General features: G+C 54.9%; 1 pseudogene across 1 annotated transcript in view; it reads right to left on the bottom strand.

Moving 5' to 3' along the window:
• Positions 1-5,583: 5,583 nt before the first annotated feature.
• Positions 5,584-12,710, bottom strand: part of LOC311188284 (class I histocompatibility antigen, Gogo-OKO alpha chain-like) — an 87,945-nt pseudogene continuing 80,818 nt past the window's right edge. The window contains exon 6 of the transcript in view: positions 5,584-5,636. The product of the transcript in view is annotated as a class I histocompatibility antigen, Gogo-OKO alpha chain-like (transcript). The remainder of the gene's footprint in view (positions 5,637-12,710) is intronic.

Raw genomic sequence — 12,710 nt, 5'->3', positions numbered from 1 at the left:
TTGCTGTTCCCGCCAGCACAGGGCCACGGCAGTCCCTGTGCCCCAGGTGAAGCACCGAAGCCTGCCTGCAGGCCCGTGGACCTGGGCCTGTTGTTCATAGTGTCACCTCTCCTTTTTCAGCCAGGGGACCTCAGTGCCGGCTGACCTGGGCAAGTCGGCTTCTCTGAGTTCTACCCAAGCTGGTCAGTAAAACTTGCCCCACAGACCTGCCTGCCCCCGCACCCCTACACTGATGCTGGCTCTTCTGCTTTTCCACACCAGGAAGGGCCCAGCCTCACCTACACGACCTGTGGTCCCCCAGCCAGCTGAGGCTCCCCTCTTAGACTTATAAGCCTGTGGCCACTAGCATCTGGCCTCCTGCCCTCCCTGCCTCCCCAGGGTCCATATGGGGAACTACTGTGCTTTCTGCCCACCCCAGGGGGCCCCCGGTGCTCCCTCCAGCCATCCTCTCAGCTCTGCCCTCCCCAGGCCAACAGTGGTATTCCCCTGTCTTTCTCCATCAGAAATGGTGGAGTCACGTGGGGCCCGAGGCCTCCTCCTCCTGACACTAAGGGTGACCCTGGGCTGGTGGGTTGAAAAACAGGGGAACAGAGAGGAGGGAGCCAGAGGGGGCTGATCACATGTCTGGCACAGGGGTGCACTGTCTCGTGTGTGTGAGAGGCCTGCGAGTGAGCAGGGAGAGGCTCCAGCTCCTGCTCCTGCATCCCCCCTCCCTGTCCCCCCTCCCCTCTCATCCAGAACCCCTGCCCACACCCTCCCCTGCTTCGTCTTCCCTCCCCACCTCCCCCCAAGCACTGCAGCCCAGGCTGTACCTGCCTTCCCAGCTCTCCCCCTTCTCTGCCCTCCCCCGTTTTCTCTCTGCTTCTCTCCAGCTGCCAGCTGATCGGGTCAGGCAAGTCCATCCAACCTGAGAGCCCCTGAGCCCCCTTCGACCTCTAACCAGACCCCTCCTCTTCCTGGGACACCTCTCTTCCCGGGCCTGCCTGGGTGACTGTTCTGTGACTTGGCCCCCAGCCCCCAAGCCTCCCCCTTCATCTGTGACTTTAGTCTGTTGTGGCGGTGAGCTGACACCCCAGGCGTGACCTCGGTGACTCTTGTGCCCCCTCGGTGGTATTGCTCCTGCCCTGCTCTATGCATGTCAATAAATACACGGGCACACACACACATGCAAGCGCGCATCTCTGGTGCTGGGAACCGCCGGCTGTGCTGTCCTTCTGAGTCTTGTGGCCCAACTACAAGCAAACACTGTCACCCCAGCCGCCCCCGCCAACACGTGCCACCTCCGACCAACCTCCCTGCCATTCCCGGCCTGTGCACAGTCAGCCCCCCCAGCCACCTTCCTGCCCCTTCCCCGAGCATGGGGGTGCTGTCCTGGCAGCTGTGTGCTTCTGGCCGCGACCAGTCCTGCTGTCTCTTGGCTGAGAATGAAACCCATTTCTGAACAATGGGGAGCAACGTGTTGTGTGCTGGCTGTGTTCTGTGGAGTTCAGGGGGAAGGGAAGGTTTAAGCATGAGGGCGCAGGGGTGCCTGGGAGGCCCCAGTTTTTCCCAGGCTGCTGGGGAAAGCGCCTGGACTTAGCTGGTCTTCATCTGAACCCTGCTGTGGCCACCAGGGAGTGCCAGCCTGGAGGACTCATGGGGCCTGGGTGGGGGCCCCAGAGGAACAGGGTGAGAGGAGAAATGCCTAGGCTGGAAGCCAGTACTCTGGCCCTCCCAGGGCGGCACGCAGCCCACAGGCCCGACAGGTCAGAGAGCTGAGGGGGATTGGATGCCCTGACAGGCAGCGCCAATGCGCACCTTGCACCCCCAAGCCTTCCCTCTGCTGGCAGGACCCACACCCAGCGCAGCGCCTGAGCCCAGATCCCAGGGCCAGACCACGTGGTGAGTTAAGTTTATTCAGAAACAAAAGTGAAACACCAGGAACCACTCCCTGGCCTTGCCTCCTTCCTCTGTCCTGGGCGATCTATAAATAAGTTTCCTGGACGTCAACTGATTCATAGAAACCTCCTCTCCCAGGGGCCACCGCAGCCTCTGCTGTGATACATGGGCCGTCTCAGCCCCATGTACACATGTCCCAGCACAGTATGTACACCGCGGGGCGCCCGCGCGCCTTCCGCCTGGCCTCCACCAGCCACCCCGGCCCGGCTTCTGGCCAAGCCCAGTTTTCCACAGGGTTGGGGGAGTTTGTACCCCCAAATTGCCTGAGTAAGCCATGCATCCCCTCTATGGGGACTTTCTGTAAAAGAAGCAGTGAAGGCCACCTCTCTGCAAATCCGGGGTGGCCCCACGATAATCAGGCACAGAGGCCCACAGGACTTTTGCAAAGACAGCAAGTGGAGGCCACCCCCTTATGGACTGCGGTGGCCTCATACCTGTGGGACATTCGAGAGGAGCGACGGGGGAGGCCACCCCTTTGCGGATTGGGGTGGCCTCATGCCTGCAGGACTTTTGTGAGGAGGGGGATGGGGGAGTTCTCCCCTTTGTGGATTGGGGTGGCCTCATACTTTTGTGAGGGGGCAAGGGGGAGACAACCCCTTTGTGCACTGGGGTGGCTTCATGCCTGTGGATCTTTTGTGAGGGGCGGGACGGGAGAGGCCACTCCTCTGCAGATTGGGTGGCCTCATGCCCATGGGCCTTTTGTGAGGGGGGAAGGAGGAGGCCACCCCTTTGCACATTGGGGTGGCCTCATGCCCGTGGGACTTTTGTGAGGAGGACAGCGGAAGCCACCCCTTTGCAGATTGGGGTGGCCTCATGCCCGCGGACCTTTTGTGAGCGGGGACAGGGGAGGACACCCCTTTGAGGACTGTGGTGGCCTCATGCCCGCGGGACTTTTGTGAGTGGGACAGGGTAACCTCAAGCTGCAAGACATGTGTAGTGAGCAGAGCCCGCCCTTAACAGGTGTTTTCCCACAAAATAATCGGGCACACATGCCCATGGGGACTTTTGCTAGGTGGTAGGAGAGGCCTCCCCTTTGCAGATAGGGATCACCTCCAGAATAATTGGGTGCAACAAAAAGTAAAAATAAAAAAAAATAAAGAAAATCAAAACAATTATTGGGTCCAACAAAAAATTAAAAACAAAACAAAACAAAAAAAAACAAAAACAAAATTGTGTGCAAAGGCCCATGGGGAAATTTCAAAAGGGAGCAGGGGAGGCCACCCCTTTGTGGATCTGGGTGGTCTCAAATAAACCACTGCTATCTCTGTGGCTACACTCTAGACAGGTGTTGGTGCCCACCTGCCCCAGCTGGTATCTCTGTCTGGACTTAGCCCCCATGCTGGGCTTTCAAAGTGCTGCCCCGCTGGACATGGTTGGGGTGAGGTGGGGGGCACGTGGCCCAAAATTGCCTAATATAAACTAGGCCCTCTGCAAGAAGGCCTGGTAAGGATTCAATTGGTCATTCAAGGAGCCCCTATACTGTAGAATTGAGCCCCCTAAATAACTAGCTGGATATTTCTAGCTCCTTGCCTCTGGAAGTATGATTAGTCCAGAGTTAAATTAAGACACAGCCCTAACCTCAGAGGCTAGGGTCTGCACCTATTTCACCCTATTAGATAGGGGAGTTGTTGGACCCCTTTTTTAAGCCAAGGGATGAAAGGACGACTAGGAAGGAGAGCCAAAGGATGGGGGGGAAAGCCTGGGGAACAGGTATGGGTTGGTGAGGGCCAGGTGGGGGCAGAGCCTCCGGCCCCATGCCGGTGGCCTAGACCACCATTATCTTCACCTCGTTGTCTTCAGCCTGGTAGAAGAAGGGAAGGCATGTGCTGTTTCCACTGGTGATGCCTTCCTGGGAGTTCTGCATTTCTTGAAGCAGCTGAACGACCTGCTACGCAGAGACGTTCTCGAGGGGAGTCAGACCCAGCTGGGCCTCACCCTGGGTCGGCTGCACATCGTGGACAAGGCTCAGCTTACTTGGTTCTTCAGAGAGAGTAAGGGCAGGAGCAGGGCACAGCGCAGGTTTTCTGATCCCATGCAGACCGGGTAAAGGAGGAGTCAGAGTCCTCAGTGGCTTTGCAGGTTTTTTAGTGGGGTTACACAGGCATATGGCAGGCAGGGGTGCTGGCTGGGGGGCTGGCAGGCTGGTAGGCCTCCCAGCCCCCAGCAAATCTTCACTTTATCTGGGCTCTCTGGTGATCTCGGCTTCTCTTCCGGTTTCAGCTTCGGCTTCTACTGCTGCTGCTGGCGTCCCCGTGACACCGCCCTTAAAAGCACAGTTTTAGCTCAGCTGAATCCCATCTACCTATGCCCACACCCCACTCCAGGTGCCCGCCATCAGGCATGCATTCAGGACAAGGATCCATCATCTATCCTGATGGCGGAGGGCAGAAAAGCCTGATATTTTCTTTACCCTACAGAGAGACAGAGACAGGATGCTGTGTGCCTGGCGGAGTGCGCTCTTCCTGAACAGCTGCCCGTTAGGGGCTTTCCTCACCTTGGACGTTGGCGGTGCCAAGCTTCTTGGGGACTAGGCATGCGCTAGTGGGCTCAGCAGCAGGGTTCTGGGCAGGTGCTCAGGGCTTCGCCCGCCATTCGTTGCGTGCCTCCACCAGCCGCAAAACCAACTCTTGCAGCTCTAACAGCTTCACCTGGAAGCAGAGATGCTCAGAAGCCCGCCCTGCCCCCAGCCGCACCACCATGGAGCCAGAGCTCTGACTACCTTCATCTCCTCTTTGTCCTGGGCCAGATGGCTTATGGACTCCTCCTTCTCTAGGTGCTCCTCCCTCATCACTGCTCTCTGGTTCTGGTAGAGAGCTATGTATTCTCCTAGGGGGAGGGTGCGCAGAGAGCTCAGCTACTGGGGTCTCCCCAGCATCTGCATAGCACCCCAGCTGCAGGGCACAAGCCTCCCCGCTCACCGATGGTGTCAGTCTCTCCAGATATCTGGATACATCGATGCTCCAGCTCCTCCATCCAGTCCTGTAAGCCCACTTTCTCCTGCATGAGCTCGGTAAAGCGGCCCTCGGCCAGACAGCGGGCTCAGGGGCTCAGCAGTGCTGGCCTGCGCAGCACCCAGCCCGCCCAGCCCTCCGGAAAAACACACTGTAGGGTAAGATAAAACTATCAGGCTTTTCTGCCCTCCCGCCATTAGGATAGATGAGGGAACCCTGTGGTCTGAATGCAAGCCTGATGCAGGCACCTGGAGTAGGGTGTGGGCATAGGTAGATGGGATTCACCTGGGCTAAGACTGGGCTTTTAAGGGTGGCATTCACAGCAAAAGCAGAGAAACCTAAGCAGAACCGAGAGAGCAGAGCAGCAGAGGCCACCAGAGAATGCCAGAGAGCCCAGAAAGAGTGAAGTCTTGCTGGGGGCTGGGAGGCCTGTCAGCCTCCTGACCCCCTAGCACCCCTACCTGCCATGTATCCAGTAAATCCCAATAAAAGCCTACAAAAGCCACTGAGGCTTCCAGGACTCTCCTGTACCCAGTCTGCTGGATCAGAAAACCTGCCCCGTGTCCATTCCTTCCTCTCTTACAATTGGTGTAAGTCAGCACGATGATCCATGCAGACCGGTATGGAGCCCTCCGAAGACCGGGAGGGACTGAGAAGCAGCAGACAGTGTTTGCCTGTGACAGCGCTGGACGTGTCATGGCGGGACGGGGAAGGGCAAGGTGCGGGACCTGCGGGATGAGACCTCGCCTGGAGGAGGAGATGCCCGAGATGACCAGCCAACAATCCCCGCCTAGGCAGCAAGAGTCATCGGGGGAGAAAGGACCACGACTCAGAGCTCCCCAGTGTGGACAAAGGGAAAAGCCGATGAACTTGGACTAATGGACTAACAATCCCGCCAGAAGGGGGAGGACCTTGGCAAGTTTGATATGTTTTGTGGACCCTGAGGAAGGATGGGATTGTACACCCCCAGAGAGATGGGAGTCTGGGGGTGTCAGTGGGCCTTGGTGGCCAAAGGCAGCCGGTGTACTGCCCAGCAGCTAAGCAGAGGAGAAAAGCCAACTGAGAAGGCAAAAGCTGGTGCTAAGTTCGGGAAGCCCTGAGCGGCTGTTACGCACTACGTAAGCTAAAGGCCAGTGAGTCTTTTAAAATCACCTGTGGGTGATGCCCTGCTCATAGTTGAGTGAGGGTGAGGAGCTGAGGAGCCCATCTTTGGGTGATGGGTAGGGAACGTGGCTTGTGGTGGAGCCCACAGCCAAAGAGGGGACCCAAGAGAGGCTGCATGTGGACTTGTATCCACGGATCCCCGACCCATGTGCTTGTGCAGTGGGTTGGCCTGAGTGCAGGGGCCTGAATGTTGGAGCGTTGGAGCGACCACAGATAGAAAACCCTGAGGGATGGGCGATTACCCCCAAAGAGTACAGAATCGCCAACCCAAGAGTGAGTGCATCCTGGGGGTGGATGCGGTGTGCGGCTTGTGGCTGAGACTGTAGCCGCAGGGGGCCGGGAGGCCTGATGGCTCCTGGCGTGTGACAGCTGAAGCCTGAGTGGTTCCCTCCCTCGCATGAGCAGTGCCTTCGGCAGCGGAAGTGGTGGATCATCTACTGGTGCCAATAATTGTCTTTTGCCACTAGGTTGATGCCCTGCCTGGACTTACTTGTGTTCTGTTATATTTCATTGTGATATATTTCATTTGCTTTTGTGGGCCATGGCTGCAGTGTTCATATTCGTCAAGAGAAACATGTGTATCACTTGTATAGACTGTCTGGCAGAAAACCCTGAGGGGGTGGATTGTAGGGTAAGGTAAAAGTATCAGGCTTTTCTGCTCTCCTGCCCATAAGATGGATGATGGAACCCTGCGGCCCCAAATGCATGCCTAATATGGGCACCTGGAGTAGGGTGTGGGCATAGGTAGATGGGATTCACCTGGGCTAAGATGGGCTTTTAAGGGTGGCATCACGGGGACGCCGGCAGCAGCAGAGAAGCAGAAGCAGAACCGAGAGAGCAGAGCAGCAGAGACCACCAGAGAACACCAGAGAGCCCAGAAAGAGTGAAGACTTGCTGCGGGCTGGGAGGCCTGTCAGCCTCCTGGCCCCCTAGCACCCCTACCTGCCATGTATCTGGTAAATCCCAATAAAAGTCTGCAAAATTCACTGAGGCTTCCAGGACTCACTTCTCCTATACCTGGTCTGCTGGATCAGAAAACCTGCCCTGTGGCCATTCCTTCCTGCCTTACACACACTCACCTGCAGTTTCTCCATGGCTCCCTGAAGGGCCTGGTGGGTCTCCCCAGGCACACTTCCCCCCGGGGGCTGGGGCCTCCATCTTCTCAGGCTCCTGGTCCCATGGGGCTACCTGCTGAGCCAAGAGCCAGCAGACCAGCTTTTGCTCCTTTAGCTGCCTGTGCAGCCGCGCCTGTTCTTCCTCAGCACTGGCCAAGGCCGAGTCACAAAATGCCACCTGTGGGCCAGAGGTGCAGGGTGCCCTTGTGGGCCCGGCAGGAGGTTGGGAGGCACACCTCTCAGGGCCTCCGTGGGCACACCTGATTCGAGGATGGTGTTGGTGTCTACCCACTAGCTCCCAGCAGAGGTGGGTGAAAGCTTAATCAAAGGGAGGGAAACCAAGAAGAAAGGTGTGCTGGTGGGAGGGGGAAGGTGGGGCAGGGAAGGGGCCCCAGGGCCAAGCTCACCATGGCCTCGCAGCTGTCTAGATTGTCCGGGATGCTTAGTTTTGTCAGGGGACACTTGTCCTCCTCTTCCTCCTCCTCTTCACCGTTCAGTCCATTTACTGTTGGGGGGGCAGCCAGAGGGGCTCAGAGAACCCCTGGGTTCTGAAGCAGCCCTGAAAGCCAGCAAGATCTGCCCCCTCCTCTGTGCAACCCCGCGCCAGCAAGTCCCCAAAGGAGAAGGTTCCAAGTTGTCCTCAGGGTGGCTTCCATTTCTTTGGAGTGCTCCTTTAGGGGTGTCGGAAACTGTTCACCAGACTGAGACTAGTACTGGAGACAACACTCCACCAGAGTGTTGATGCTGTGTTGCTGGGCACTGTCCCTTACAGTTCCCTCCCTCTGTATTTACTTAGTTCCAACAGGGAATCAGTTAGTGGTGATTTTGTTCTGGTCATGAGGTGGCACCAGAGACCTGTCCTTGCCGAACTTTGCTTTTTCCCAGTGGTTCTCAGCTGGCCTTAGGCTGCTTGTAGGTCCCCATGGAGTCCTTGTCTTCCTCTTATGGCGCCCGGAGCCGCTTGATCACCTCTGTGGTGATTTCTTCACCGTTATCCACAGTTCCCATTTGTGGGGTGCGGTGCCTGAAATAGTTCCTCTCTACTCAGTGTCCCACTTGATCTGTAGTTCGTTCTTGCAGTTTTTTTTTTTTTTTTCCCTCCTTTCCGTTGGTCGGAGAGAGCCTACTCAGTGGGTGAGGGAGGGTAGCAGGGTTCTGACTCTTTCCCTTTTTTTAAAAAAAGAAATAATAAAACTTCTCTTTGGCAGAGACAAAAAGTCTCTGTCTTGTGGGGAAACTCACTGTGTATGTGAAAGGGGGAATCTGGTGAAACTTTTCTCAGACGTGACCCAAGAACCCCAACTGTGAACCCATCACCTCTCCAAAATATCACTCCTCACCAATGTCAACGTTATAAAAACAAGCAAAGTCAGAGAAACAGTCAGCAAGAGGCACATCGAGGAGAACTGGCTGTAACTGAGTGAGGCAATTTGGATTATGGAACATAAAATGTGCATTAGGAAAAACTGATGAAATTAAGCACAGAGTTTGGTCACTGTGTCAACATTGCTTCAGTAGCTGTGAAAAAAAAAAATACAACTGTATTCATGTAAGATGTTAACAAAGTGGAAATGGTGTGGGATGAATAAGAACTGTGCTAGCTTTGCAACTTTTCTGTAAATTTAACAGTATTCATTAAATATTGTTTTTTTTTTTTTAAAGTCCTCAATACTAAATAGGTTGTAAAAGGAAAAAAATGATCTACTTTCCTGTTTCCCCAGGTTTTGTTATCCAGAGGCTGGAGAGAGGGGTCCTGGGGAGAAAAGCTGGAAACCTCACACCCAGAGCATTCCCCCGAGTCTCCTCTCCTCTGAGCCCTGCTTCTCTGACTCCTCACAGAGCATCTCACCACCAGGACGCCGCCCTCCTGGACCCCCAACTCTGCCCATCTCAGAACCGGCCCTGTCCGGCAGCTCCACCAGAATCCGAAACACTCCACCAGAATCGGGAAACAGTCAGACAACCCTTTTTATACCGGGGCTACCCTGAACAGTTTGGCGCAGTAAAGAAAAGGGGAGCCAAGCTAAACTTTCTCAAAGGAAGGGAAAATTCATTGCGCCCCCAGGCAAGCGTCGTACCCAAGATGGGTGTCCCTGAAATCGTGCCCGTTGTGGGGGGAGATGTCATTTCATAGGGTGAGGAGAGGTTAGGCAGGAAAACTGGGTTGGCAGGGGGGGAAACAGGCTTAGGGGGAACTAAGTTGTTTTTTCGTGGAGCTGAGTAGTTTTCTCCTGCTTATGGCTTCAGTTTCGGTTTGATGGAATCAGGGGTACTGGTGTCAGGGCCATCTTGTTTGTATGTGGGCTTCCCCATTCCTGGCCCCTGCATCAACCTTTCATACCAGCCTTTTGTTGAAAAGGGGCAATGGTTCTCTGTTTGGCTACTTCCTGCTGGACAGGGGCAAAGACCAGGGTGGGCGCTCAGGCCTGGTTATGAGACAGTCTTTGCAGCGCGAGGATATGGGTGGAAAAGGAGTTGGTTAAAGGTGGTATGGGACAGTTCTTGGATCCGGTGTTGGATGAAATGGACTAAGCATGGGGCAAAAAGAAAAAATGAGGAGATTAGGATAAGAAGCCCTGTGAGTGGTAATACCTGGTCCGAGGCTGTGCTGATCTGGAATTGCTGGGCATAGACAGAAGAACTGGAAGTGGCTTGAAGAGATGGGATTAGAAACAGAGGAAGGAGAGGGGCCTCCCTGGTGGCGCAGCGGTTGACGGTTGAGCGCTGGGTTGTGAAGCTGCCCACAGCCTCTACATCACCGGTTCAATCCCTGGCCTCAAGGCGAGGGTCCCACATGGCGGGCAGACCTCTCCTGCCGCCCACTGCTCCCCTCAGCAGTGTGCTTCATCAAGTCTGCCTGTTCTGCTCTTCACTTTGTCTCTGGTGAGTTCTCTCACCCTCCTGTGTTTCTGACTGTACCCAGTGCTTGCATAAATAAATCTTAAAAAAAAAAAAAAAAGAAACAGAGGAAGGAGAATCAGAGGGCCTCTACTCTATAGGCTGAGTGGGATGTGGACCAGGAATGCATTGATGCAAACCCGAGCTGGGCCCTTGTGCTTGTATCCATACTGCTTGTCCACAGGGACTGCTTTGACCCTGGACAGTTCATGCCTTGACAGCCATTGGTGTAGTCAGGATGATCGTGTGTGGACCCATCCACTTTGGCGGAAGTGCTTTTGGAGAGATGGCTTTCAGAAGAACCTGGTCTCCAGGGCACAGCAGGTTGACAGGTGCATCAGGGGACGGAGGCACAGGTTGTGGCAGACAAAGGTCTGCGTGTTCTTGGAGCAGCTGTCTGAGCAAAGAGAAGTATGGAAAATATCCAGCCAACAGTGTAGGTTGGACGCGGAGCTCATGGTTAGTAAGAAGAGGTCTGCCACACATCCGTTCAAGGGGGCTCAGGAACAAGGGGCCATGGGGAGTGGCTCGGAGGTGCACTAAAGCCAGTGGGAGCAGCTCCACCCAGGATTTGTGGGCTCTGTGGAGAGTTTGGCTAAGTGGTCCATGGTGAGACCATTTACCCGTTCTACCTTACCAGAGGATTGCAGTCGGGAGGGAATGTGTAGTTTCCAGGTGATACCCAGGGAGGAGACCTGTGGAGTAATCTTTGAGATAAAGGCAGGTCCACTGTCCGACTGGTGATGGTGTCCACCGTAGTAAGAAGAGGGTGTTACCTGCGTTAGGGAGTGGAACACCCGTGAAGCCTGGCAGGATGGAGAGTCGAGGATTGGGAGAGGGAGATGAGAGGGTCTTTGACAAAGAGAGTAGAAATCTAACAGACAAGAGGGTGATGGAGGGGAGAGAGCCTGATGAGTGAGCAGGTCCTGGAGCCGATGTGGAGAACTAACATTTACATGTTGGCCCAGTGTGGGTTTTAAGGCCTTAGGTCTAGCGAGACGAGAAGCTGCCGCAAGTGCACGCAGGCAGGGCTGCCATCCTCTTACAGTGGGATCCATTTGTTTAGAGAAATAAGCAACTGCTCGCTGGACTGGCGTAGGTTGGCCCAGAACCCCTAGAGCAACGCCCTGTTGCTCATCTGTCAATAACAGGAATGGCTTTCCCGGGTCTGGGAGTGCGAAGGCTCATCTCAGAGAGCTTTTCCTGGATAAAGCAGAGAAAATGGGGTGTAGAAACAAATAAAAGCATGATCATGATCACCAGGCCTACTATGGGAAGGATCCATGGCAGTAAGGGAGAGTTGGTCCAAGTTTGGATGTCCTGGTCCCAGCTTCAGCTGACAAAAGGTCAGTCAGAGGGGGCTTTGCTGGTCAGATGAGCAAGCCCATGAATATGTTGGAGGAGGAGGACACCTGAGTACACATGATTTCTCACCAAAATCTCTCTCTCAGACCTTCAACACTTTCTTTTGCTTGCTTTCATTCTAATGCCATTTCATTTTACCCATCCGGCTTTACATTATCTTAAGGCCCTTCAGAATATCCCTCTTCCATACATTTCTTTTTTCAAACACACATACCTCACCTCACTTGCATTTACCAGACTTAGCAAAACCTTAGTTTTAGAAGGGAATTGAACACCATCTAACCAATGATGAAAAAACACAAATTTAAGGTAGACAGCCCCTGTAGTTTTTCATTCCTGTACCCAGTGATTTAATTGGCAGAGAATGGTGTCCAAAGCCTGCATCTGTTGGGCATATTAATGTTTCCAATTTGGCTAAGGTCACCCTGCAGGGTTTGAATCCAGGGAGGAGGAAGGGTGGGTGGCCGTCTGGAGAGGATTTTTAAAAGGAGAAATTCCAACTGGACTGACACTGTGTAAGAATCCCAAGTTGCAAAATCCCTTCTGCACGTACTCCATGACGAGCTGCAGCTTCGGCCCTGGGGACACTGGACACCTAGGTGTGCTCACTGCGGGACTGAGACTGATCATAGCCTAGGCTTCGTGGAGCAGGAAGATGTGCGGATTTTCCAGCTGAGCAGGTCATGGTGGATTAGGGCTGCTCTGTGAATAATCTCTGCCCACCTTGGAGAGTCACGTTTGGATTCTAATATACTGGTCCCAGAGTCTTTCTTAAGGGGAGCTAGAGAGCCTATCTATGTGCTCCTTGCAATCTGCACGATTTACCACCCAGGCCCAAGCCTTTGCAAGAGCTCCTGCATCCTCTGCACCATCCGTGTGCCCAGGGGTGAGCAGCAGGTCTCTCCCACCAAGGGGGCAGAACCTAAGATGGGGGAGAGAGGCCCAGGGTTCCTCGCCTGTGGCCCTGTGACCTCGGAGGCTCTGCCCACACAGCCCCACACCCCTCTCCTGGTCCTGTACCTGCTCAACTCTCCCCAACCCCTCCGCACGCCAACCCTCACCCGCTCTGCTCCTCTCCAGATGCTTCACCAGTTTCCTTGCCTGCCTGGTCCTTCACCTGCTCTGCTCCAGGGACATCAGTGCTGCCCAGACTTCTGTGCTGCAGTCCTGTGAGTCTCATGCTGCTCTTGGCCCATCTGACTGGGCCCAGCCCCGGAGCCTCTCCAGAGCCTCAACCTTCCCTGGTGTACTCCTGTTCACCATGGCCACTGAGTGCTTG

This window comes from Talpa europaea (assembly GCF_964194135.1).
Source record: "Talpa europaea genome assembly, chromosome: 2".
NCBI classification, from domain to species: Eukaryota; Metazoa; Chordata; class Mammalia; order Eulipotyphla; family Talpidae; genus Talpa; species Talpa europaea.
Note: the sequence above shows the minus strand (reverse complement) of the source record. Positions and strands in the feature narration are given on the sequence as shown.